This window comes from Heptranchias perlo, unplaced genomic scaffold (assembly GCF_035084215.1).
Source record: "Heptranchias perlo isolate sHepPer1 unplaced genomic scaffold, sHepPer1.hap1 HAP1_SCAFFOLD_56, whole genome shotgun sequence".
Lineage (NCBI taxonomy): Eukaryota > Metazoa > Chordata > Chondrichthyes > Hexanchiformes > Hexanchidae > Heptranchias > Heptranchias perlo.
In genome coordinates this window covers 5,360,227-5,385,747 of record NW_027139581.1, presented here as the reverse complement: position 1 = coordinate 5,385,747, position 25,521 = coordinate 5,360,227, and the positions used below count along the sequence as shown (strand labels likewise).

General features: G+C 44.8%; 2 non-coding genes across 2 annotated transcripts; both read right to left on the bottom strand.

Annotated features, from left to right (window-relative positions):
• Positions 1 to 1,918: 1,918 nt before the first annotated feature.
• trnas-aga (transfer RNA serine (anticodon AGA)) lies at positions 1,919 to 2,000 on the bottom strand. The gene has a single exon. It is a non-coding gene; the product is annotated as a tRNA-Ser (tRNA).
• Positions 2,001 to 2,672: 672 nt separating this feature from the next.
• On the bottom strand, positions 2,673 to 2,755 carry trnal-uaa (transfer RNA leucine (anticodon UAA)). Its single transcript has one exon. It is a non-coding gene; the product is annotated as a tRNA-Leu (tRNA).
• Positions 2,756 to 25,521: the final 22,766 nt, after the last annotated feature.

The following is a 25,521-nucleotide window of genomic DNA, read 5'->3' as shown; positions in this document are numbered from 1 at the left end:
GCACGCGGAAGACCGAGGTTCAATTGTGGCATTAAAAGTCTCACTTTTATGTTTCTGGCCATTTATCTGCAAAATTGGATGCAGAAAATCTATTGATAAAATGTTCCCACCTTCCCGAAATTAATTGCACTGATATTCCAGCGAATCTCAGATCTCTCTTCTCTGCTCCACTCTGGCCTTTGAGTCTGAAGATTGTGGGTTCAAGCCCCACCCCACCAGAGAGCTGAGCAGAGCAGAGGTTCCCAAACCGTGAACCGGACAAGGTTATCAAGGGGTCTGAGAAGAGGGAGGCCGGTGAAACTCACAAAACAGGAGATGCCTGCAATACCAATCGTCTCCAGTGGTGGCGGTGCAGCTCTCCCCTCAACTCTCTCAGTTTGATGCAATCACAATTGCCCACAACAAAAAATTGCATTGATATCGAGTCTTTAACGCAGCAAAACGCCCCAAGGCGCTTCACACCAGCGTAATCGGACAAACAATTGACGCAGAGCCGCATGACTGGTATAGTTATCAGCCGTCGCTCAGTGGGCATCAGTCTTGGCAACTAGCTCACAATGTGTTGAAAGAAGGCTTGTCTTTCACATATTCCATCTCTTTGTTAGTCAAAGTCCAGAATGAAATGATGTGGGGAGCGGGGGAAAGAGTGACAGAGAGACACTCTGAAAAGCGTTGAATAAGTGAGACACACACGGACAGACACAATACACACACACTGACTCAGCAGACACTGATACACAGATAGATACTCAAACACACAGGTACACACACTGACAGACAGACACACACATGTCGGTTGAAACGCAGACGTGAAGGGTCTGAAAACAAAGCTCTGAATCTGCACGGGGAGACCCCATTGAATTTTTTATCCATCGCCCGAAACAACTCGGCCACGTCTGCGAGAGCTCAGCTAAATGCTGCTCACTTAAAATTGCAACCATCCATCGCGCTGCAACAGACGGGCACCAAGAACGACCGTGCCTCTGGGTGTAATGTGTGTGTGTCTCATTTTTTCTCAGCTTTTCTGTGTGAGTGTCCGTTTCTCTGTCTTTCTCTCAATCGTCCAATATTCCGTTTGCCTTCTGGATTACTTGCTGCACCCGCATGGTGACTTTTTGTGTTTCATGCACGATTTCACCCAGATCCCTCTGTACTGCAGCATTTTGTAGTATTTCTCCGTTGAAATAATATTTTGCTTTTTTATTGTTCCTTCCAAAGTGGATGACTTCACATTTTCCCACCTTATATTCCATCTGCCAAAGTTTTGCCCATTCGCTTAACCTGTCAATATCCCTTTGTGTCACCCTCGCAACTTGCTTTTCCACCTATTTTCGTATCATCAGCAAATTTGGCAACAATACACTCTGTGCCTTCATGCAAGTCATTGATATATATTGTAAATAGTTGAGGCCCCAGCACTGATCCCTGCGGCACCCATCAGTTACCGATTGACATTTTGAAAATGACCCTTTAATCCCGACTCTTTGTTTTCTGTTAGTTAGCAAATCCCCAATCTATGAACTCTTATCTTGTGACTGTTATTCTCTGCGAGGTAAAGGTCAGAAGCAGTGGCAGGAAGCGGCAGAAGGCACGGGTGGGTGCAAGCGTGGAGAATAACAAGCAGCAGGGATACCACCTTTTATATGGCACGTTTTCGAATGCCTTTTGGAACTCCAAATATACTGCATCCATTGGTTCCCCTTTATCCACCCTGATCGTTACTTCCTCAAAGAACTCCAATAAAATTTTCAGACACGATTTCCCATTCATAAAACCATGTTGACTTTTCTAGATTGTATCATGAGTCCGCGAATGTCCTGCTACTACTTCTTAATAATGGATTCGAGCATTTTCATTTGACACACACTCGGATCGGTTAAAACGCAGAGATGAAAGGTCGGAAAAGAAAACTCTGGACCGTAGTCGGCAGGATTCGAATTTGCGCGGGGAGACCCCAATGGATTTCTAGTCCATCGCCTTAACCACTCGGCCACGACTACTTGCTAAAAGCACAATGCTGCTCACTTAAAATCGCAATAATCCAGCGCTCTGCGACACAGAACAGCAGAACTGGTGTCGGTGTCAGCCGTCGGTGAGGGGGTCGATTGTTCACGCAAGTTACTCGTTTGTATCGTGGTGGGTATCCCGACCGATTACATGGTCGACCTGGCTTAAAATACACCTGGACGATGAACTTCTACGACATTTAAAGTTTTCATTTATCTCCAAAATTGGACGTGTTGAAAAAAGACTGATGAACGAACTCGGACAATCCCACTTTCCACAATCTAATTTCACTGATATTTCAGCGATTTTGAATCTCACTCTCCGCGTCACCTCGATGTCAGAACCACAATAATGAGCAAGAAATGAAAGGCAGAGTCACGTTGTGAAGAGACCCGGGCTAATTCAGCATCCCGAAGTGGCTGATGGAGGCAGATTCAATGATGGCTTTCAAAACGGAACGGGATAAGCACTTGAAAGGAAAAAAATTGCAGTGCTCGCGGGATAGGGCGGGGTAGTGGGACCAGCTGGATTGGTCTTGCATGGAGCCGGCACGGAAACGATGGGCCAAAAGGCCTCCTTCCGTGCTGTTACCTTTCTATGAATCTGTGATGCAAATTGCAAAAGAGAGTCAATGATCAGTATCAAAATATAACGGAAACAATATCTACCACGAGTGGGGCTTGAATCCACGCGGGTATAAACCCATTGGATTTTAAATCTAACGCCTTATCCACTCGGCCATCCTGGTCCTTTCACAATGTTGCTTTATGTGTAATGTACTTGAGTGTCACTTCTTCTACGCTTTCCTTTGTCATCAAATAAATGGTTGGAATGGATTCAATGAAATTTGAAGCGTGTCATACGCCATCTGTGGGGAATGTCCATCAACTGCTCACGCTCGTTCCACGTTGGTGTCGTGCTGAATATCCCCATTTGTCACGCGGTTGATCAGCGTTCAATTCTCCAATGTCGAAGTCCCGGTGTTTCTGCCTTTAAAAGCTTCACTTTCATTTATCTCCACTATTTGATGTGGAAAATACACTGAATGTCGAACTCGGACCATCCGACTTTCCACAATTTAATTTCACTGATATTCCAGCGATTTTAAAACCTGCTCTCTGCCTCACTCTTCACCTCGATGGCAGAACCCGAATAATCTGCAAGAAATGAATCCGCAGAATCGAGCTGTGAGCAATCCCGGGCTGATTCAGCAGCCCGCAACAGAGAGAGAGAGAGAGAGAAACAGAAAGAAAGAGAAAGAGAGAGCGAGACACAGGAAGAGAGACGGAGAGTGAGAGAGGCACTGATGAGGGCGCAGAGGAGGTTTACGAGAAATATCCCACATACAACAATGAAATGAATGGCCAGTTAATCTGCGTTTTGGTGGTGTTAGTTGAAGAAGGAAGTTTCGCAAATTGTCATTAAATAAATGTTCAAAATAGATTCACTGAAATTTGAAGGGTGTCCAACGCCATCTGTGGTGAGTGTCCATCACCAGATTACACCAGATCCTCGTTAGTATTGTGGTGAGTATCCTCGCCTGGAACTCGGGCACCCGCGGTTCAATTCCCCGACCGAAAGTGGAACTTTTGCTGCCATCAAAAGCTTCACTTTCCGACCTGTGCCAGTTCCTCGTTCGTGTTGTGGTGAAGGACAGGGAGAGACAGAGAGACAAAGACATCGGAAAGGGATGCAGAGGAGATTCACCAGAAAGATCTCACATACAGCAATGAAAAGGATGGTCATTTAATCTGCTTTTTGGTGGTGTTCATTATCGTCCAGGTTTGGAAATTTGCGACCAGCAAGGCCCCACAAACAGCAATGACAGAGTAACAGGTGCATGAGGCAGATGGAACAAGAGTTTCAATGAGCAGTATCAAAATGGAACGGAAATAACAGTTATCAGAAATGGGTTTCGAACCCACGCGGGGATAAACCCGTTGGATTTTTAGTCTAATATTTTAACCCCACGTCTCCATGCTTGTCGATGTGTTGAGATGGTGCTGAGTATCCCCGAGTGGTTAAGGCGATGGATCAGAAATCCATTGGGATCTTTCCGCGAAGGTCCGGATCCTGCCGACTGCGGATGCCATTATCAGCGGTTGAACATGCAGCAAACTTCTCATTCTTCAGTGAATTAAAAATGCACGGCTTTGAACACTTCGAGTTTTATGCTCGTTGGAATTGATCTGCAAGATTTCACGAAATCGACGACAGAAATAGAACAAAGAATGTGCCAAATGACCGATAGTCTGTCTCTCTCTGTGTGTTTGAGTCACCCGATGTGTTTCTGTCTGTGTGTGTGTGTTGGTGTGTGCGCGCGCCACACACTTTCTCCGTTTTTCTGAAGGGGTCTCTGTCTCTTTCTTTCTCTCCCTCACTCTCTCCCGCGTTCCTCACATAATTTGACTCTGGACATGATCCAACAAAGAGATGGAAAAGTGGTCGTTCATCTTCTTTCACCAGTGGCCCGTGGAAAGATAAATAAAGTGTCATTAAGCACCAGGCCGAGTGGTTAAGGACTTAAGATCCAATTGGTTCACAACCGGGTGAACCCCACTCCAGGCAGCTCTTTAATTTAATCCCGTTACACTTTCATACTGCTCAGTTCCACTCGTTTCCCATCTGCATTATGTACCTGTTACTTTGTCATTGCGGTTTGAGGGACCTTGCTGTGCGCATGGCTGGAAACCTGGGTGATAAACTTTCCTCAAACAATACCACCAAAAAACAGATGAACTGTTGGTTCTGATATCGAGGTGAAGGGTGAGGCAGAGAGCAGCTTTTAAAATCGCTGGAATATCAGTGAAATTATATTGTGGAAAGCGGGATGGTCCGAGTTTGTCTTTCAGTGTATTTTCCGCATCCAATATTGCAGGTAAATTACAAGAGAAATGAAAGTGAATCAATTAAAGACAGCAAAAGTGTAACCTCCCTGTCGGGGAATTGAATCCTGGTCTTCCGCGTGGATTTTTCTCTCTGAATACACAGATTCCAATGTTGAAAACGTGACAGGAACATTCTCTCCAACACGAATTATATATAAGACACTTGGAAATCCATGAACAGACATTGATAGCCTCATGGTAGCACTGGGTCTGGATATGGAATGGCCGGTTGAAATCACTGGAGAATGATAAGAATCCCATCGTTTTAATTCTGTTTGGGAATCAAATCACTTATTTAAATTTTTTAAATAAAGCATTGAGCAATATAAGAGCATAAGAACATAAAATACGAGCAGGAGTAGGCCACTCGGCCCCTCGAACCTGCACCGCCATTCAATAAGATCATGGCTGATCTTCGACCTCAACTCCACTTCCCGCCCGATCCCCATATCCCTTGATTCCCCGAGAGTCGAAAAAATTATCGATCTCAGTCTTGAATATATTGAATGACTCAGCATCCACAGCCCTCTGGGGTTGAGAATTCCTAAGATTCACAACCCTCTGCGTGAAAAAATTCCTCCTCATCTCAGTCTTGAATGGCCGACCCCTTACCCTGAGACTATGCCCCCTAGTTCTCGACTCTCCAGCCAGAGAAAACAGCCTCTCGGCATGTACCCTGGCAAGCACCCTCAGAATCTTATATGTTCCAATGAAATCACCTCTCATTCTTCTAAACTCCAGAAAGTATAGTCCCATTCTACTCAACCTCTCTTCATAGGACAAACCTCTCACCCCAGGAATTAATCCAGTGAACCTTCGTTGCACCGCCTCAAAGGCAAGTATATCCTTCCTTAGATAAGGAGACCAAAACTCTGCGCAGTACTCCAGGTGAGGTCTCACCAATGCCCTGTACAACTGTAGTAAGACTTCATTACTGTTGTACTCCAACCCCCTTGCAATAAACGCCAACATGCCGTTTGCCTTCCTCATTGCTTGCTGCACCTGCATAATCACTTTTTGTGTTTCTTGTACGAGGACACCCAATTCTCCCTGAACACCAAATTTTACTAATTTCTCAACATATAAAAATATTCTGCTTTTCTATTTTTCATACCGAATTGTAAAACCTTACATTTCCCCACATCATACTCCACCTGGCACCTTCTTACCCATTCACTTAGCCTGTCTATATCCCTTTGCAGACTCTTTGTGTCCTCCTCACAGCTTACTTTCCGACCGAGCTTTGTATCACCAGCAAACTTGGATGCATTACACTCGGTCTGTTCATCTAAGCCATTGATATAGATTGTAAATAGCTGAGGCCCAAGCTCCGATCCTTGCGGCACCCCACTAGTTACAGCCTGCCAACCTGAAAATGACCCATTTATCCGCACTCTATTTTCTGTCCGTTAACCAATCCTCTATCCGTGCTAATGGATTATCCCAACTCCATGAACCCTTACATTGTGCAACAACCTTTGATGTGGCATCTTATCGAATGTCTTTTGAAAATCCAAATGTACGACATCCATTGGTTCCCCTTTATCTATCCTGCTAGTTGCATCCTCAAAAAACTCGAATAAGTTTGTCAAACACGATTCCCCTTTCATTAAACCATGTTGACTCTGCCGAATCATATTATGATGTTCTAAGTGCCCTGTTACCACTTCCTTAATAATGGATTCCAGCATATTCCCGACGGCAAGAGGTCAGGCTAATTGGCCTGTCATTCCTTGTTTTTTCTCCCCCTCCCTTCTTGAATAGCGGGATAACATTTGCTGCATTCCAATCCACTGGGACCATTCCAGAATCTAGAGAATTTGGGAAGATCATAACCGATGCATCCACTATCTCTGCAGCCACCTCTTTTAGAACTCACGGATGTTGGCCATCGGGTTCAGGGGATTTGTCGGCTTTTAGTCCCATTAGTTTGTCCAGTACTTTTTGTCCAGTGATATTAATTGTATTAAGTTCCTTCCTCTCATTTACCCCCTGGTTCCCCATTATTTTTGTTATGCTTTTAGTGTCTTCCACTGTGAAAACAGAGAAAAAAAATATTTGTTTAACGTATCTGCTACTTCCTGATTACCTATTATAATTTCTCCTGTCTCAGCCTGTAAGGGACCAATGTTTACTTTTGCTACTCTCTTCCTTTTTACATCGAAACATAGAAACAAAGAAAATAGGAGCAGGAGTAGACCATTCGGCCCTTCGAGCCTGCTCGGCCATTCAATATGATCATGGCTGATTCTTTATCTCAATACCATATTCCCGCTCTCTCCCCATACCCCTTCATGCCTTCTGTGTCTAGAAATCTATCAATGTCCTTCTTAAATATTTTCAGTGACATGGACTCCACAGCCTTCTGGGTAGAGAATTCCATTGGTTCACCACCCTCTGAATGAAGAAATTTCTCCTCATCTCAGTCCGAAATGTCCTGCTCCGTTTCATAGCCTGTGACCCCTCGTTCTGGACTCCCCAGCCAGGGGAAACATCCTCCTTGCATCCAGCCTGTCTCGCCCTGTCAGAGCTTTGTACGTTTCAATGAGATCCCCTCTTTTTCTTCTAAACTCTGGTGAATACAGGCTTAGTCGATTGAATATCTCCTCATACGATAGTGCTGCTATCCCAAGAATCAATCTGGTGAAACTTCGCTGCAATCCCTCCATGCCAAGTGTATCCTTTCTTAGGTAAGGAGGCCAAAACTGCACACAAACAGGTGTGGTCTCACCAAGGCCCTGAAAACTGCAGTGAGACATCTTTTCTCCTGTACTCAAATCCACTTGCAATGAAGGCCAACATACCATTTGCCTTCCTAACTGCTTGCTGCACCTGCATGCTTGCTTTCAGTGATTGGTGTACAAGGACACCCAGGTCCTTTTGTACATCAACGTTTCCCAATCTATCACAACTTAAATAATACTCTGCCTTTCTGTTTTTCCATCCGAAGTGGATAACTTCACATTTATCCACGTTATACTGCATCTGCCGTGTATTTGCCCACTCAATCAACTTGTCTAAACCGCCTTGAAGTCTCTTTGCATCATCCTCACAACTCACCATCCCACCTAGTTTAGTATCATCAGCAAACTTGGAAATATTACATTTGGTTGCCTCATCCAAATCAGGGGACCAAAGAACGGATCCCTGCGGTACCCCACTAGTTACCACCTGCAACCCCGAAAAAGACCCATTTATTCCGACTCTCTGTTTCCTGTCTGTTAACCAATTTTCAATCCATGCCAGAAAATTAACCCCAACCCCAGGTGATTTAAGTTTGTACACGAACCTCTTATGTGGGAGTTTCTCAAAGTCCTTCTGAAAATCATAATGCACCACATCCACTGGTTCCCACTTATCTATCCGACCAGTTACACCCTCAAAAACCTCCAGTAGGTTTGTCAAACAAGATTTCCCTTTCATAAATCCATGTTGACTTTGTCTAATCCCATTGATATTTTCGAAGTGTCCTGTTATCACATCCTTTACAATCGACTCGAGCATTTTCCCTACTACTGATGTTAGGCTAACCGGTCTGTCGTTCCCTGTTTTCTCTCTCCCCCCTTTTCTAAATAGTGTGGTTACCTTTGCCACCCTCCAATCTGCAGGCATTTCTCCAAAAACTATACAGTTTTTGAAGATGACAACCAATGCATCCACTATTTCCATAGCTAACTATTTTAATACTCTGGGATGCAGATTATCAGGCACTGGGGATTTGTCGGCTTTCAGTCCCATTAATTTCTCCAGCACTATTCTTTTACAAACACTAATTTCCTTGAACACCTCCGTCTCACTAGACCCTTGGTTCCCGAGCATATCTGTGAAGTTGTTTTTGTCCTCTTCCGTGAAGACAGAACCAAAGTATTTGTTTAATTGCTCTGCCATTTCCTTGTTCCCCATTATAAATTCTCCCGTTTCTGACTGTAAGGCACCTACATTTGTCTTCACTAATCTTTTTCTTTTTACATACTTGCAGAAGCTTGAACAGTTTGCCTTTATGTTCCTTGCAAGTTTACTCTCATGCTCTATTTTCCCCTTTTAATCTTTTTTGCTGAATTATAAACTGATCCCAATCCTCAGTCTTGCTACATTTTCTGGCAACTTTATATGACTCCTCTTTGGATCTAAAATTATGCTTAATTTCTTTTGTTAGCCATGGTTGGGCCGCTTTTCCTTTTGTGTTTTTGCGCCAGAAAGGAATGTTTAATTGATGCAGTTCATGCATTCATTCCTTAAATGTTAACCATTGCCTATCCACCATCATGGTAATCCCCAATCTATCACAGCCAACTCACTCCTCATTCTTCGTAGTTTCCTTTGTTTAGATTTAGGACCCTAGTTTCGATTGGACTATTTCACTTTCCATCTAAATGAAGAATTCTATCATGTTATGGCCATTCTTTCCAAAAGGACCACGCAAACAAGATCATTAATTAACCCCTTCTCATTGCACAATATCCAATTAGGGATAGCCTGTTCCCGAGTTGTCTCCTCAACGTACTGGTCTAAAAAACCATCTCAGACTCACTCCAGGAATTCATCCTCCACAGTATTATTACCAATTTGGTTTGGCCAAGTCAAGATGTAGATTAAAGTCACCCATGATTACTACAGTGCCCTTGTTACATGCATCTCTCATTCCCTGTTTGATGCCATTCCCTATATTACCACTGCTGGTATTGATTCATGTTATCATGAAGAATCTTTTTTGTTTTCATTTTCTTCCGTTTACCTTATTTTATGGACACTGCACAAATGGCGGATGAAAATAAAATCAGCAATCATTTTGAGAGAATTGTTGTAACCTGGAGTTCAGGTTACATGAGCTGATGCCTGATTGCTGGACGCTTAACTTTAATATATTGATTGGAAAAAATGGTCCTTGCCTGGGCACAGTTTGCACTCCAGGGATTTGAGCATAAAATCTCGGCTGACATTCCAGTGCAGTACTGAGGGAGCGCTGCACTGTTGGAGGTGCCGTCTTTCGGATGAGGCGTTAAACTGAGGACCTCACAGGTGGATGTAAAAGATCCCATGGTACTATTCGAAGAAGAGCAGTGGAGTTCTCCCCGATGTCCTGGCCAATATTTATCACTCAACCAAGACCTAAAACAGATTATCTCATCATTTTCTTCATTGCTGTTTATGGGAGCTTGCTGTGCTCAAATTGGCTGCCTGCATTACAACAGTGAGTACAGTTAAAAGTATTTCATTGATTGTAAAGCGCTTTGGGACAACGTGACACTGGGAAAGGCGCTATGGACATGCAAGACTTTCTATCTTTCTCATTCTGCATGGGGTCATTTGACTGAGATAATCTGATACACCCCTCTCCCCATGATTCTTCTCTTGCTTTGTGCTTTTTGCATACTTAAATATTGTTTTTTTTTAATTTATATACGTGCAGATAGCCCACGTCTATTTTTCTGATTGGATGAATTTTGATGAAGAAGATTCTCCACGCCCGAAACGATAACCTTTGTTCTTTCAGATTTAGAATATTTTGCTTTTAGTTCCAGTGCTGTGGGACCCTGTCCAGTTTACTAACACAGCAGAAGGGGTAAGAGTACAGGCTGATTTAATACAGAATACAGCAGGTCACTGGGAAAGTTACACACTGTACAGAGCAGCTGGTAAAACTCCTGCTGTAAATAAAGGGCAGGGTCAGTTCCACAAGACTGAGTGACTTTATTGTGCAGCCTCCAGGCATCATCTTCACAACTGTCAAAATTAAACCCAAAACCTGTTCCCCCAGAACAGACATTAACTGGCTCGCCTGCTTCATCTCCTGCTGTTCTGCTTCTGCACTCACCCACTCTGTGTGTTAATCACATTCCTGTCTCTACCTTGCTGTTTTTTTTATCTGTCTGCCTTTCACTGGTTCTGTCTCTCTGTCAATATATTTATCTTTCTCAGTCTTCTTTCTGGCATTTTTCTGACTTGTTACTGCACCCTCTTTTAATTTCTATCTCTGTTTCACTGTTCCATTTCTATATTTTTTCTCTGTCACCCTTTGCTTCTCTCTTTGTATCTCTATGTTTCAGTCTTCCATCTTTATCTCTTCTTTCCATTTGCCTCGCTGTCCCTCTCGCTCGTTCTCTCCCCACTCTCTCTGTCTATCTCTGTCTTTTTTGCATTCTCACCCCCTTTTCAACTCTTTCTCTCACTTTCGCTCTGCCTTTCACTCTCTCTGTTCTGTCTTTCCTTTTCTTTACTTCTCTCTTCACTTTCTCCATCTCCTTCTTTTCTATGAATTCACAATCAACTTTAATTTCGTTGTTCGCAGACTACGTAAATGTATCATTAATTCTTGCACATCAGTCCAACATTATCTTTTATACAAATGAAGAAAAAGTAACAGTAAAATTGGATGTTTTTTTCAACATAAAAATACCCATTTCTTCTGTTCAGATACATATATAGTAATTATATTCATAAACATATTTATTTGCATAGCTGTCTCCGCAGTTCAGAATTAATTCATTGTGTAAAGTGTTTTGAGATGTGTTAATATAAACGACACTGTACAAATTTCGTTTTAATGAATTACATTGTCCATTTGCAGACCAGCAAATATCCGCCTCTTTCTTTTGTTGTCTCACTTTGTCTCTTTTGCTGTCTGTCTCTCTCCTGCACTGATTCTTTCTGTGTCACCAGTTCTCTTTGTTTCACCTCTTTTGTCTCTATCGCCCTGTTTCAATCTCTCTTTGCAATTTTCCCTGTGTGCCTCTCACTTTCTGTCCACTTTCCTTCTGCACCTCTGAGTTTCTTTCTCCATTTGTCCACCTGTTTCTCTCAACTCGCTCTCGCTGGTAAATTCCCTCTCTTTCTCTTAATCTGTGTTATTCATTTCCTGTCTCTGATTTCTAATGGAAATATGCTCCTTTCCTGTTTGTGCTTTTTCTCCCTGTATTTCTTTCTCATTATATTTTTCTCCTTTCATGTTTTTCCATCTCTCTTGTCATTTCTATTTATCTTCCTGTCCCCTCTCTGTTTCTGCCCTTTATTCTTTCTCCCTCTCTCCCTCTTTTCTGTTTATTTCTTTTTCTTTCTGATTGTCTCGAGATGTTTCTCCATCCAAATCTCTTACTCTGTTTCTTTCTGTCTTTCTTTAACTTGTTAACTGTCCTTTTCTCTCTGCCGCTTTCTGCTCTTCGGTCACTTTCACTTTCTTTTTCTCTACGTCTTCCTTTCTATCTCTTTCTTCATTACTTCTTTCTCAATGATCTGCTTTTCTCTCTGTTTATGGCTCTAACTGTCTCTCATTTCCCCTTTCTATCTGCCTCTATATGTAAGTTTATCTCTATGTGTAACCCTGTCTCTTCCTCTCCATGCCTTTATCTATCCATCTATCTATCTATCTATCTATCTATCTATCTATCTATCTATCTATCTATCTATCTATCTATCTATCTATCTATCTATCTATCTATCTATCTATCTATCTAACTATCTATCTATCTGTTTGTTGGTCTGTCTGTCTGTCTATCTCTCTCTGTCATTCTATTTCTCCATTTATGTGGAGTGCACCCATTCTGATCAGGCCCACAGTAGCTACTTTCATTGACAGGTTTGCCCATTTTGCAGGGCGGCCATTTCGTTGAAGTCCAGTTGAGCTCTTTCGTGCCGCCTGTTGGAGCAACAATTCATGTGTTGTCTGCAGAGCGAATCACGCCTCAATGGGGCAGATTATCAATATAATGTAACATCAGAATCAGATGTAAGATTATTTCAGCGAATATAAAATGTACTTTCCATCCGGTGGGTAGTGCAGGGGGTGGAGTATGAAATGGCTAGAAATAGTTATTGTGCTTGAAACCCTTCAGCCCTTTCAACGATTTAACGAATTTAACAATTAGATTGAGTGGGTATTTCACCGCGTTCTTCAGCTCCTCTCTGAATTTAGCCTGGGTCAGGACATAAATACACGTGTTTGTGCAGGAACTGACAAGCTGCAGCATTCCTGATGTGGTTTCTGTGATATAACGAGGGTCAGTGTAGGAATTATAATACCGAGTGTCTGAAATTCGCCGATAAATGTTATTTACAACCTGGGTCACCCATAATAGGATAAAACTGCCCGATATACTGAAGAGTAAAATGATGGATTTCATTCGGTTCTCCATCTCTGGATCCTTCTGATTCTCTTCATTGCTGCGGCCCCGGAGTCCCCTGCGGACTCGACTGGCCACTAAAATACGTCTGACCGTCAGAACATTGAGCAGCAAAATCAGAAAGAACGGGACACAAGGGGTTAAAATTAGGTGAACGAACTCATATGCGGCCCACACTGGGGAAGTGCGGAAGTTCAGTTTAAAGACACAATCCCGGGGAACATTATCAATTATAAGGTAAGGTTGATATATGAAGTACCAGGGAACACTCTCTGAACAGCCCAACACACTCACTGTTCCGATAACTGCAGCCGCCGTTTTTTCGGTGCAATATTTTGTTTTAAGATTCTCACAACAAATGGCCACAAATCGATCAAAGGTGAAAGCGACTGTGAGCCAGACAGAAACCACTGTGGCTGCAGAACCCAAGAACATAATGGGACGACACACGGGAGTAATGAACAAGAATGAATTGGGGAAATAAATTTGACCAACCCGTGTCAATATCAGATCAGTGATAACGACCAGGAGATCGGCCGCTGCCATTCCCAGCAGGTAGCGACTGCTACATTTTGGAGAGCCCGCACTTTCCTCGGGACAGGATCACAATCGCCAACAAGTTAACTGTAAGAGAGAGAAAAGGAAGCAGAGAAATTACTGATCAGACCTGGAGCCAAAGCAGCAATTTGACAGGATCTGGGGTTAAATTTCCAGCTTTGTTGCTGCATCGAACGGTGGAAACTGATTCATTCACCTGGACAGCGCTTTCGGGCAGAGAAATGTTTATAAACTCAATGATCAATAATGAATTGTGAAATCGATAAAGAAAGTGAATAAATGAGCACTGGATCCACTGGAAGGGCCGAATGAGAGCGCAGTGCCAGTGGGGAAGGGAGATGGAGTTTTACCGAGCGGGAATCCGGGTTAAAGCCGAATTTGGGCTCCAGACTGACGGGAAAGAGAGCGAAGGCCGGAAAGGTGAGGGGACAGGGGGAGGTGCAGCTGGTTTGTTGCCCTGGGTTAAGAGAACCGACAGAGGCTGACACAAAACGGGGAAAGGCCGAAAGCGATGGCCGTGAGTTTGAGGCTTCGGATCGGATTGGAAGAGGCAGCTGGAGACCGAGGCAATGAGTGAGATTGGGAGGGAGACAAGGAAAAGGACATGTCGGAGCAGGAGGGGAGTTCGGAACAGATTGTTTGGGAAAGCGGATAAACTGAAGCAATGGATGAGGAGACAGAGGATTCAATGTGGTGGTTGGAGAGGCTGGGATTCACAGGGAGAGACTGCATCAGAGTGTGAGAGGAAATCTAATCTATCGGTCCCACTAACACAATCCAACTAATACATTGAACGGGTCACTTCAGTGGTTATTGGTGTCAGGGAACAGCTGGTTGGATATAAAATGTGTTCATTAAATTTACTTTGCACATTCAATTAAAACTAAATTAAAATATATGAATTAAATCAACCACGTTCTTCAGTGAATTCTGCTGATTCTGAGTTTTTGAATACAGTATCCTAATAATTCATTAGGATCAAGAAATCACTAATTCTATTCTTTAAATACATTTGAATTATGTTTATTTATTCAGTCAGTGAATAAGGAAAAGTAACAATCACCAAAACAGACTGAGGCCCTGATAACGATAAACACACCCAGCGAGAGTGCAATAAAACTCTCACAATCTGACAACTTCTTATTGACATCCTCAAGTCACATTTCCTCTTCATAATTGTACTGGAAGCTTCAACAGTTCATTCCGATGAATGATTCACCGCATGGCCGCTTTATCTCTGTCTCTCTCCCATTCTCTCTCTCTCTTTCTCTCTCTCTTCTCACGTTCGTTCTCCCCCTCCCTCTCGTTTTACGTCTCCGTCTCTGTCTCTATCGCTTCTCTATCTATTATTCTGCCATCTCTACTCTTTCTCAATGCCCCTTTTCACATCCGATTCAATCCTAACATCCTGCAGCGCATTCTGTTCCACGGATCCGATTCTCAGTGTCAGTTTGTTAAATTGTGAATCCTCTGTGGAATAGTTTAATGTTACTACAGAAGATCCAAGTCTCCACCTGTTCACCTACACTGTTAACTTCATCTGCAAATCATGGAAGAAACAGAATCAAATGTCTCTTCCAGACAGACCTCACAATGATTGAAATTCCTTCTCCTGTAATTATAAAGTACACCATTAGATGGAGCTGTTGTTCAATTCACAAAACGCCAACATCACCGCTGCTGCAAAGAATCGACAGATAAATAGAAGGGCTCAGGATTCCAATGGATACAGTGCAAACTGATTTATCATACCCTCAAAACATTGCATTTTACAATTAACTCATCCACCGTGACACAGAGAAGGAGATGTGAAAGTGTCAGCAGCAAACTCAGTTCAGTTGCCAGAACTTTGGAGCTGCGCCAGATACACACAATGAAATAATATTTCATAAGAGTGAGAACCAATAAATACATTGAAATCCCAGTTAAGCTGAACCATGTTACTGGAGAGGGAGGACATTGCGCTGCCTCCTTGTCACACTGCGACCGTGAGCTGTCTCGTTATCAATCACTCAAAACACATTTTTGAAAAAATACTGCAGGACACGTTCTTTCCACAACATGAAACTGTGACGAGCTCCTGATGGTCTGATACCAGCTCTTAGCCCAGACACCTGATTCCAATACATTCAGTACAGAGAATAATTCAGTGACAATGCCAGGGTTGGACATAAAAAGTTCATTACAGATATAATGGAATTGATGCAAGACCGAAAGTTTACAATTGAAGAGATGCCATTATTGAACAGTAAACTCAGTGCAGACAATTATCCAGTAACAAGGTCAGGGTTGGATACGCAAAGATCATTACTGCTCACTCCAGTAACTGAAAGAGCAGAGACTCCATCAGTCAACTGGTAGAACAGAACAGGCGACTGTGTGAGACATTCAGGGAGCAAAAATATTTTGCCAAGTACAACAGCACAGTTATCACCGATTTACACCATTAACAGCTGAGATAACAGCTTACCCGGCACTCCAATTACTGCAAGGGCAGGATAGTAAATATCTTCTATCTGATAAATTATTGGATATTCCATTTCTGTGAGAAGCAGTCACTTCCGTTGTTCTGGAAACCATAACTCCGGCAGGTGCTCTGAGCTGATACATTCCAATGAACCCTGATTTATACAGGGGACAAGTGCCCAGTGACACGGTTATACTCCTGATCATTGCTATTAGTTACAGTCACTTAAACAAACACATTACATCAGCAGCTTTGACTCCGATATAAATAATGCGGTGGATATATCACAAACATCTCAAAGTCCAGGACATTATCTTAATGAGGCCTCTCTCAGGAATAAAGTTAACATCTGCGCTCATACAGGACTGATCCAACAATAATGAGCGGCTTCATTTACAGTTTTCATATAATTGTATTGGCCATGTTCACTCTTGGCGATTCATTTATAATTTATACCGATTTATCCGCAGTGTACATTAAATCCAGGGTCTCAAACAGACCCGTTCCACACTTTTCCTGCAGTTTCCCAGTTATAATATGAATTCTGAGTCTCTAACACGAGGAGATTTAAAGGGCAGGTTGAGGATTGCAGCCTAGAAATGACTGTGGGTGATATTAGGGGACGGAGACTGAAAGTGCCCCATTGAGATTCCTCATTTATCGTAACTTCGACGTCGTATTCGACCCCGTGCTGAGCTTCTGACCCCATATCCTCTTAATCACAAAGACCGCCGACTTCCGGGTCCGGAATAACTCCCGTTCCACTCGCCCTGCCAATCTGCTACTAAAACCCTTACCCATGCCTTTCTACCCTCTCTGCCCTTTGTTCTCCTCTCTGGTATCTCCGAAAAATTCAACTCATCCAAATCTCTGCTGTCTGTAACCTTTCCCTCACTAACTCCTTCACCAATCATCCAAGCCCTTACTGAGCTGCATTGGCTTCCAGTCTCCGAAGTATTTATGTTTTTCTTTCTTAGAAACTTAAATGCATAAGAACCTCACCCCTCCCTATCTCTGCAAGCTCCCCCAGCTTTACAGCACCTCTCTCTTCTCCTCCACCCCTGGCTGCTTGTGTATCCACAGTCTGTTTGGCCTACTTTTGGCAGCTTATTCTTAAGCCACATCCACGCCCCAGAATGTGCTCCCTAACTCCCCCCATCTCCATTACTCCCTTTCAGGTGTCAGCTGTGATTCAGTGGGTAGCACTCTTGCCTCTGAGTTGGAAGCTGTGAAGATTGTGGGTTCATAGACCCACTCCAGACACTTGAACACTAAATGTTCAGTTCAGTGCTGTACTGAGGTAATGCTGCACTGTCAGAGGTGCCGTCCTTCAGATGAGACGTTAAACCGAGGACCTGTCTGTCCCCTCAAGTCGATGTACAAAATCCCATGGCACTATTGGAAGAAAAGCAGGGAAGTTCTCCCCGGTGATCTGGCCAATATTTATGCCTCAACCAACATCACTAAAACCAGATGATCTGCTAAATTTCACATTATTGTTTGCAAGATCTTGCTGTGTGCAGTTTGGCCGCTGTGTTTCTTACATTACAACAGTATTTCTTCGGCTGCAAAGCACTTTGGAAACAGTGAGATCGTGAAATGCGCTAAAAAATGCAACTGTCTTTCTTTCTTTCTATCCATCGCTTGCTCCAATCTTTTGTCATTTCTACGAATATCTCCTTCTTTGGCTGGGGTCCATTTTTGTCTGATTATCTCTCTGTGAAGCACCTTTAATTTTTATCCATGCAAAAGGCGCTTTATCAATCCAGGTAGTTATTGTTATACTTTACCATCCTCCTCTGTCTTCATCCCACCATTGGTGGCCATTCCTTCACACAACTAAAACCAACCTTATCCCCTCCGTCTCTCGTTTTACACCCCCCTTAAACCCTCCTTGCCGAAGGATTTCATCATACCTGCTGATTCCGTTTGTGCCTGTTTTACTTCCAGCCCCTGTGAATCCCCTTGGGAATGTTTATTCCATCAAAGGCGGCCTGTGAATGCAAGTTGTTGTTGATTTTCGTTGGAATGTGTTCATTCGTTGTCCACTGTATGAGCAAAAGTAATTTCTGGGCTAATATTCTTGTGTCAGAAAGAGATTTCTATAATAGGTGGATTTGATGAGATACATGAACATCGGCAGCTGCTCGTAGAAATCTTTTTGTTAGAACAACATAAGTTGTTTTGTCTAGAGACAGCACATTGAAATACGTTTGTCCCACTGTGAGTCAACATTTAGGGAGTCTGCTATCTCAGATGAGACCAGCTCCAGTGACTAAGATGAAGATTTATTCGTTATTTGTCTTTTTTCTCTTTGGTTATAACTCATCTTACTGCACCCTGACTGATGACTAGGATGAAGCTTTAGTCGTTATTCTCTTCGGTTCGGGGCTGTTTCACTTTTAGCCATCCAATCTGCGATATCACTGCTCTCTGGGGCTGATTGAGAAACACCCCGTATGTTCTGACATTGTGGTGTCTTGGCATGAAATTTGATTGCTGTTTTTGGCATGGAAGGGAGAGAGAAATCCATTGGATACGTGCAGACCAGTGGTTCTAAACTTATTTGTGGAGGTGCAGAGGGACTGTATGTCCTGGTGAGAGATGGAGGTGTAGGGGGACTGTATGTCCTGGTGAGAGATGGAGGTGTAGTTGGACTGTATGTCCTGGTGAGAGATGGAGGTGTGGAGGGACTGTATGTCCTGGTGAGAGATGGAGGTGTAGAGGGACTGTATGTCCTGGTGAGAGATGGAGGTGTAGAGGGACTGTATGTCTTGGTGAGAGATGGAGGTGTGGAGGGACTGTATGTCCTGGTGAGGGATGGAGGTGTAGGGAGACTGTATGTCCTGGTGAGGGATGGAGGTGTAGGGGGACTGTATGTCCTGGTGAGAGATGGAGGTGTAGGGGGACTGTATGTCCTGGTGAGAGTTGGAGGTGTAGGGGTACTGTATGTCCTGGTGAGAGATGGAGGTGTAGAGGGACTGTATGTCCTGGTGAGGGATGGAGGTGTAGGGGGACTGTATTTCCTGGTGAGGGATGGAGGTGGTGGGGGACTGTATGTCCTGGTGAGAAATGGAGGTGCAGAGGGACTGTTTCTCCTGGTGAGGGATGGAGGTGTAGAGGGACTGTATGTCCTGGTGAGAGATGGAGGTGTAGAGGGACTGTATGTCCTGGTGAGAGATGGAGGTGTAGGGGGACTGTATGTCCTGGTGAGGGATGGAGGTGTAGGGGGACTGTATGTCCTGGTGAGGGATGGAGGTGTAGAGGGACTGTATGTCCTGGTGAGGGATGGAGGTGTAGGGGGACTGTATGTCCTGGTGAGAGATGGAGGTGCGGACGGAGTGTATGTCCTGGTGAGAGATGGAGGTGTAGGGGGACTGTATGTCCTGGTGAGAGATGGAGGTGCGGACGGACTGTATGTCCTGGTGAGAGATGGAGGTGTAGGGGGACTGTATGTCCTGGTGAGGGATGGAGGTGTAGGGGGAGTGTATGTCCTGGTGAGGGATGGAGGTGTAGGGGGACTGTATGTCCTGGTGAGGGATGGAGGTGTAGGGGGAGTGTATGTCCTGGTGAGGGATGGAGGTGTAGGGGGACTGTATGTCCTGGTGAGGGATGGAGGTGTAGGGGGAGTGTATGTCCTGGTGAGGGATGGAGGTGTAGGGGGACTGTATGTCCTGGTGAGAGATGTAGGTGCAGAGGGACTGTATGTCCTGGTGAGGGATGCAGGTGTAGGGGGACTGTATGTCCTGGTGAGAGATGTAGGTTCAGAGGGACTGTATGTCCTGGTGAGGGATGGAGGTGCAGAGGGATTGTATGTCCTGGTGAGAGATGGAGGTGTAGGGGGACTGTATGTCCTGGTGAGAGATGTAGGTTCAGAGGGACTGTATGTCCTGGTGAGGGATGGAGGTGCAGAGGGACTGTATGTCCTGGTGAGAGATGCAGGTGTAGGGGGACTGTATGTCCTGGTGAGAGATGTCGGTTCAGAGGGACTGTATGTCCTGGTGAGGGATGGAGGTGCAGAGGGACTGTATGTCCTGGTGAGAGATGGAGGTGTCGGGGGACTGTATGTCCTGGTGAGAGATGGAGGTGTAGGGGGACTGTATGTCCTGGTGAGAGATGTAGGTGCAGAGGGACTGTATGTCCTGGTGAGGGATGGAGGTGTAGGGGGACTGTATGTCCTGGTGAGAGATGTAGGTGCAGATGGACTGTATGTCCTGGTGTGGGATGGAGGTGCAGAGGGACTGTATGTCCTGGTGAGAGATGGAGGTGTAGGGGGACTGTATGTCCTGGTGAGAGATGGAGGTGTAGTTGGACTGTATGTCCTGGTGAGAGATGGAGGTGTGGAGGGACTGTATGTCCTGGTGAGAGATGGAGGTGTAGAGGGACTGTATGTCCTGGTGAGAGATGGAGGTGTAGAGGGACTGTATGTCTTGGTGAGAGATGGAGGTGTGGAGGGACTGTATGTCCTGGTGAGAGATGGAGGTGTAGGGGGACTGTATGTCCTGGTGAGAGATGGAGGTGTAGAGGGACTGTATGTCCTGGTGAGAGATGGAGGTGTAGAGGGACTGTATGTCCTGGTGAGAGATGGAGGTGTAGAGGGACTGTATGTCCTGGTGAGAGATGGAGGTGTAGAGGGACTGTATGTCCTGCCATATCTCAGTTCTTTACCGATGCTCCCTGACCAATCACCAGTTCTTCTTCTTTTAACGTTCGTCGCTGGTCCATCAACAATTCTCCTTCATGTCCAGACGCTTCCTGACTGGTCACAGATTTCTCCATGAATTCTCGATGATCCTTTACTCGTCACGATTTCGCCGACATTTACTGACAATCCCTGACCCGTCGCAATTTCACCTTCCTTTGAAGACATTCCCTTTCGATCACCATTTCTCCAGACGCTCCCAAACCATGACCATTTAACCATCATTTACAGACGTTCCCTGACCCATCAACATTTATCCGTCATTTCGAGATGCTCCCTGAGAATCACCATTTCTCCTTCATTTACAGACACTCCCTGACTGTCATCATATCTCCTTCATTTACAGACACTCCCTGACTGTCATCATTTCTCATTCATTTACAGACACTCCCTGACTTGTCATCATGTCTCCTTCGTTTACAGACACTCCCTGACTATCACCATTTCTCCTTTATTTACTGACGCTCCCTGACCATCACCATTTCTCCTTCATTTGCGGATTCTCCATGACTGTCACCATTTCTCCTTTATTTACTGATGCTCCCTGACCCAGCACGATTCCTCCTGAATTTACAGATGCTTCCTGAGTGTCACCATTTCTCCTTCATTTGTGGACACTCCTGACCATCACCATTTGTGCTTCATTTGCAGACGCTCACTGACCCTCACTGTTTCTGCATTATTTACAGATGCTCCCTGACCCATCACCATAAATTCCTTCATTTACAGACACTCCCTGACAGTCAACTTGCTCCTTCATTTACCGACGCTCCCTGACTCGCTGAGATTGCCCAGGTTACACTGCGCGTGCGCCGAGGCCTTTTGTTGCATTTCCGGCCGCAACGAAACGGGAGAAACCGGAACCGGCGGTTCGTGGAGGGGGGAGAATGAAGGGGGGAGAGGGGGGTGAGTGGAGGGGGGAGAGTGGAGGGGGATAATGGAGGGTGGATAATAGAGGGGGTGGAGGGAGAATGGAAGGGGGAGAATGGAGGGGGATAATGGAGGGGGGATAATGGAGGGGGGATAACGGAGGGGGTGGAGGGAGAATGGAAGCGGGATAATGGAGGGGGGAGAATGGAGGGGGATAATAGAGGGGATAGAGGGAGAATGGAAGGGGGAGAATGGAGGGGAAGAATGGAGGGGGATAATGGAGGGGGGTTAATGGAGGGGGGATAATGGAGGGGGTGGAGGGAGAATGGAAGGGGGAGAATGGAGGGGGGAGAATGGAGGGGGGAGAATGGAGGGGGGAGAATGGAGGGGGGATAATAGAGGGGGTGGAGGGAGAATGGAGGGAGGAGAATGGAGAGGGGATAATGGAGGGGGGATAATAGAGGGGGTGGAGGGAGAATGGAAGGGGGAGAATGGAAGGGGGATAATGGAGGGGGAGAATGTAGGGGGAGAATGGAGGGCGGGTAGTGGAGAGGGGAGAATGGAGGGGGGAGAATGGAGGGGGATAATTGTGGGGGGATAATAGAGGGGGAAATTGGAGGGGGGATTATGGAGGAGGGATAATGGAGGGGGAGAATGGTGGGGGGAGAATGGAGGGGGGATAATGGAGGGCGGGCAGTGGAGGGGGGATAGTGCCGCCTGTTTTCTCTCGGGTCCTGGGCCCGACACTCGGTGTTTCTGGGGCCTGCGATCCCCGCCCTTCATTCACCCGCTTTCTCCATCTCTTTTCCTGCCGCCTCTTCCTCAGTCGCCATCTGCCCGCCGCGCATGCTCAGCTCACACTGTCCCGGTTGATTGACGGGGGCTACGGGCCAATAGGAAGAGAGGGGGCGGGGCTGGAGGACCGAGTGGACGGCGGGTCCTCCAACCAATGGGAGTGAGTGAGGGGCGGGACTTGCTGCACCGAGTGGCCGGGGCTGAGCCCGGATCTCCCTCTTTGGCTGAAACTCTGCACCATTTTGAAACCTGATTGATTTCAAACTCCAGGAGAAAACTGGACCTTTCTGTTGTGGCTTCAACCAGATGGAACCCTGTGGGGCGGAGCAAAGATTTCAACATTAGTTAGTAAAATGGATCAATTCAGGACAGAGAGCAGGGAGTAATGCGGGAATAACACAGAGTGGGGATAAAGGGAATGCAGGGGGTGTTGTGCAGATGGATTGTCTAAAGGTGTTTGAGGAATAACACAGAGTGGTGATAAAGGGAATGCAGGGGGTGTTGTGTAGATGGATTGTCTGAAGGTGTTTGAGAAGGTGCTGCACAGGAGGCCCTTCGATAAAATTAAGGCTCAAGGAATTGAAGGGAGTGGGGCAGCGTGGACAGGAAGTTGGGGAAAGGGCAGAAAACAGAGAGTCGTGGATAATGGATATTGTTCAGACTGGAGGGATGTAAACAGTGGTGTCCCCCAGGGTCAGTGTTGGGACCATTGCTCTTCTGAATACAGGGAAATGATCTGGGCTCGGGTGAAGAGGCCCAAGATGAAAATCTCCAAATGACGCCAAAGGGACCAGGGCTCAGTGTGAAGAGGACTGTCAGTGATTTCAGTGTGACATATACAGGTTAGTAAATGGGGCAGGTAGATGTCAGATGAAATTTAACTCAGAGAAATGTGAGGTGATAGATTTTGGGAGGAAGAATAAGGAGATGAAATGTGCACTCAATGGCAAAACTTTAAAATGATTAATGGAGCAGAGAGACTTAGGGGTTTAAGATTGTAGCGAACACCTTGTCTTATTAATTAGCAGGTTTGAGAGTCTCGCATCAGCAACTTTAATACTTTGATACTTTATGAAGAAATATGAGATGAGCAGATTCTCTGTCCTCTATCGTATCTTAAACCATGCATCAATCAGAGTAAACATGCAAGTCCCCCGTGTCCACAGTAACTTCCACGAGGTCAGCCCGCTGGATGGAACCTCAGGCTCCCTGAGCTTGATCCCCGGTGTTTCCAGTCCCGACTCTCCCCTTCCATCACTATCCCCTCACTTTTATTCCCTGCAGTGACCCATCTCTGCACCTCTCTTTTCTTTATCTTCTCGGCTGGGTTTAGGCAGGAATCGAGGAAAAGACATCCGGAATTTCTCTAATCTCTGATTTACAGGAAAACACATTCCTTGTTTCCCAGAAATTACTCTTCTCCACTAATTTTCACATTATCCCTATTATTATTAATTATATTTTCACAAATCTCGGTAGAGACATCACACATTCCAACGAGTTAGATAGGGAGCAAAGCTGTGCTGTCCCTGCCTTTGGAGTGTTTGATGAGAGAGTGTGGATGGAGCTTTACTCTGTATCTAACCCGTGCTGTACCTGCCCTGGCAGTGTTTGATGGGACAGTGTAGAGGGAGCTTTACTCTGTAACTAACCCGTGCTGTATCTGCCCTGGGAGTGTTTGATGCGACAGTGTGCAAGGAGCTTTACTCTGTATCTAACCCGTGCTGCACCTGCCCTGGGAGTCTTTGATGGGACAGTTTAGAGGGAGTTTTACTCTGGATCTAACCCGTGCTGTACCTTTTAGCTGCAGACATCGGCAGATACCAAATGTCACAGCGTGGTGATATCAACCTGATTCTCTTCTTTTGAAAACTTTTTGATTTGTTTTGTTTTAATCCATTTATTGTCTTCCGAGACAGAGTGCTCGAGGTGGGGAGATATGGGAGTTACATCCAAAAGTAATTCGGAGCTCTTCATCTCTACTATAAAACCACAAAGCCTGGACATAATTTGTTCTGAAATTGGAATTGGTCAGGAAAATTTATATGAGTTGCTATTCAAGCACTCGAGAAAGAAAAATGTACTTGTAATTTAAGGGGATAATCAAATTATATTTTAAAATAGAAGAAGTCCAGTCTAAATGGTTCCTATTGAATGCTGTGTATCAAGGAAGAATTCTTTTCGGGAGGGAAGAAAATTTTACATTGACAAGTCCTGTCAGTCCAACAATACTGCTCTCAAGTTGGGATAATTGTGAAATGATAGAAGGGACTCGGGCACAATGTAGTGGGATATTTTTGGAAATGAAAAGCGGTTCAAGAAGAAATTACGTAAAATAAATAAATTTTGGGATATTGGAGCTGACTGTAAATATTGTATCGGACAGTAACATTGGTTTGGCAACATTAGATCAAAAGGTCAGAGATTTAGGGTCTCGCATTAAAGATATATTTGAAAAAAATTAATGAAAATACAGAAAAGGAATTGTCAGAGGATCAAATACTGATCATACATTTGCAAAGGATAGCTACAGTGCGAGAAAAACATGCCCAAACCATTAATAAATTAATAAAAGAGGATTATAACGTCTCTTAGCAGGCGGCTGCTAATGACATCTACAGTACATATGGTAACTGGATTGTGGAACAGACACGAGAGAACCTAGCCCAGATACAGGTAGAGGAAGTACCCTTATGAATAACGAATCAACAAACTGAGGGTGAACCTGACCTGTGGGCATGACGGAGGTGGTACCTCCAAGCGGCTGTTAGCAAACAAGAACATCACCCCTTGCCAATTCAGGGCAATGGTGCGGGTGTGCCCCACTCAAGTGGAGTGTAAACCTGACGGAGGAGGGCTCCTAGGGTTGGTACTAGTAATAGTGGTGATGGCACCCGAAACCCAGGGACGAGAGGTGTAACAAGTACAGAATATTGGGGTAATGAAGGACGGAATGCACCTATCCCATCACAATATGTTACCATATGCTGAAAAAAAAATTAAAGGGAATTTGGCTGGAACAAAATTAAAGGGATGTGTTACTAGACATGCTGTCACTGTATGTCCACATAGTGCTGGACACAGCCGAGAAGCACAGGGTGGATAATTTACAACAGA